Source organism: Neomonachus schauinslandi, chromosome 6, assembly GCF_002201575.2.
Source record: "Neomonachus schauinslandi chromosome 6, ASM220157v2, whole genome shotgun sequence".
Classification (NCBI taxonomy): Eukaryota; Metazoa; Chordata; class Mammalia; order Carnivora; family Phocidae; genus Neomonachus; species Neomonachus schauinslandi.
In genome coordinates this window covers 120,533,973-120,537,403 of record NC_058408.1, presented here as the reverse complement: position 1 = coordinate 120,537,403, position 3,431 = coordinate 120,533,973, and positions in this window count along the sequence as shown.

The window sequence follows — 3,431 nt, the reverse complement described above, 5'->3', positions numbered from 1 at the left end:
TTTTTTTTTTTTTTTTTTTTTTTTTTTTTTTTTTTTTATTTATTTATTTGAGAGAGAGAAAGTGAGAGAGAGCAAGCACATGAGAGGGGGGAGGGTCAGAGGGAGAAGCAGACTCCCTGCCGAGCAGGGAGCCCGATGCGGGACTCGATCCCGGGACTCCAGGATCATGACCTGAGCCGAAGGCAGTCGCTTAACCAACTGAGCCACCCAGGCGCCCCCCAGACTTGATTTCTAACCACCTACATAACATCTCTACCAGAATAGCCTGTCACCTCGCACTTGACATTCCACATGTCCAAAACTGAACTCAGTAACTCTCTCTTAGTCCATTGGGCTGCTCTAACAGAATACCATAGACTGGGTGACTTAAACAATAAACAATTATTTCTCACAGTCCTGGAAAACTGGAAGTCCAAGATGAAGGAGCCAGTAAATTCAGTGACTGGTGAGAGCCAGCTTCCTAGTCCATTATGGCCATCTCACAATGTCCTCACATGGTGGAAGGGGCAAAGAAGCTCTCTGGAATCTCTTTTATAAGGGCACTAATCCTATTCATGGAGGTTCTACCCTCATGACCTCATCACCTCCCAAAGGCCTTCCCTCCAAATATCATCACATCGGGGATTACATTTCAAACATAGGAATTTGAGGGGGACACAGTCTATAATACTCTCCTTCCACATTAAGCCAATCTCCATATACCAAATACCTACCTATTAAAAATGATGTTATCCCCAAAACAGATATTCCCAAATCAATCTCTGCCTATCTCTGATCCATTAAGTCTGAACCTGGTCACCTCTGGGTCTTTGTAGCTACCATTCCCTTTATCTGGAATGCCTTTGCATCTGTCTGTTTTGTGCACAAATGTCTATGTATTCTCTAAGACTCAAAACATCCCCTCTTCAAAGCCACCCTAGGTTCTCAGACTCATGTTCACATAGGACATAATTTGGACAGAGGATGTATATATTTTATTTCCAGTACTAAACTATAAGTTCTTTGAAGACCATCTCTGGGCCTTATTCACCTTTGTAGTTCTCAGAGCACTTACTACAGGACCTCATATGTAGAAGTCATCAATATATGTTTGCTAGAATGATCAACTAATTAACATAATAAAAACGAATCCATGTGTTTTAGAGTGGTGAGTTATTCTTCCACCCATCATTTGTCTTCAAATTTCCCATTACCTACTATCACTTTTCTGGGTTGGTCACCACTCAGAAATTTTGATATTGAAAATAGTCTGCCTCACAAAATGTTTTGGAGTATATTTGGCTTCTAAAGCCTGACACAATCTGGCTCCTTACAGGGACACCTATTGTAGGGTAAAAACTGAGCTAATGACTAATATGAATTCTTTCACTTCAAACGCCATATGATAAAAAAGAAAAGTTTCCATTTATACCAGGTTTTACAGGGTTATGGTTGAATAGGTGATCTGTATGCTTCCTTTTTACTTCTAAACACATGTGTTCCTTTGTTTCTCAGGAAGTAATCATCATGTAGCCATGGAAATCAATGAGTACAAAGGAAATGTTGCAGGGGAATAATGAAGCCGACTAACTCAACTCCACAAAAGTTGGTCACATCCTAAAATAATTAAAATACAACCATCCAAAAGTTCTTAGAGGAAGTGTTAATCGGTGCTTGGTATTTTGACAATAACTTGTACAGTATATGAGAGCATTTCAAAACTTCTTAAACATTTATAAAATGTTATCAAGATGAATGAACAAATATTTATTGAGTGACTACTATGAATGGGGCCCTTTCACATGTATTCCCTCATTTTATCATCTCAATAGCCCTATGGAATAGCTATTTTTGGTATTATTTCCATTCTACAGCTTAAAAAAAAAAAAAACTTAGATTCAGAGGTTAAATGACTTGCCCACTTGAAGGAACTTGAAGCACTTGAAGGAACATGCTCTTCCCACCCATCAGAATTCATCTTAGAGATGAATGATGTCCAGTTCCCATGGTCTGAATCACAAGAAGGACTCAACTAGAACAAACCACCTCCCAGTAAACTTTCCACACTTATAAGTAAGATTCAAATGTGTCTTTCTTTGCTTTACTAAGCATTTGTAAATCATCAGCATCACATCAGTAAAACTAACACAAGAGACATTCTTTTTTTTATTTTAAGTAAACTACACCATACGTGGGGCTTGAATTCATGACAGCAAGATCAAGAGTCTCATGCTCTACAGACTGAGCCAGCTAGGCAATCCATAAGAGACAATCTTATTATTCTTTTTCATAAAGATTTTGTAATGTTAAAATTTTCATAAAGGTCCAAAGTTTGTGTTATACAGAAATTTGTTTTGTAATGATGTTACCACTGTGAAAATTAACAACAGTGGTAATAGTATTTAATTTTTATTTAGAGTCTTAAAGTAATGGAGTTTATTTTAAGGAAAACTTATGGACTCTGTCTCAATTACTATATAAGACATACCTTATCTTTGATACAAATTATATTATTAAGTTCTATACTGTTTGGCATAAGTTTATCATGTTACCCACTTATTTTGACCAATCATATATAGCTCAACACAAAAAAGTTCCTTTAGCAAGTGTTAGGTGTATAAACTCAATTGTAAAACTTTGGCCACATCATTACTGACAGTGGCAGAAATGAATGTGTCAAATAAAACTGGGCAGATTTGCTTTATCATAAGCAACCAATCACTGTCATTTACTGAGGACCAGTTTTGTGCTTAGCACTGTGCCAGGTTTTATAAAAGACCAGAGGAAATAACTGACAAAGTAATTGGTAGAAATTATGTTAAGCTTCAGGTCACAAAAACTAGAATGGCCTTTGTTCTCTCATGTAAAAGAGTCCAAATATGGACTAGGACAGTACAGGGCAACTCCACGTCACCAGACACTCAGACTGCTTCTGTATTTCTGCTTTCTGTCTTTAGCATGTGGCTTCTACACTGAAGCTCATCTCAGAATGCAAAACACGGCTGAAGCTCCAGCCACCAAGTCCTCAATTCAGGCAGCAGGAAGGAGGGTGGGGTAAGGTCAAAAAGGAGGGAACCAGCTGTGTGTCCCCCCTCCTTAGGAGTTTTCCTGGAAATCCCACCCAGCGATTTCTGCTTTTATCTGATTAATCAAGAGTTAGTCACATACCCCCATCTATCCACACATGAGGCTAGGAAAGACAGACCAAAAGATATTTGGTCACAGTGCCATTTTGAATGTAGTTAGGATTCTATTACTAAGGAAAAATGGAAAGAAAAGGGAAATGAATATAGGGGAGGTACCTACAGTTGTAGCCACCAAAGGTGAAAAAGCAGAGGGACAGAAGAGCCCGGACAAAAGATCAAAGTCTTCAAAATGGAAGAAAAACTGAGTTTGAATCTCAGCACTACTACTTAGCAGATGGAGCAGAAGCGGCAAAACCAGCTAGAAGG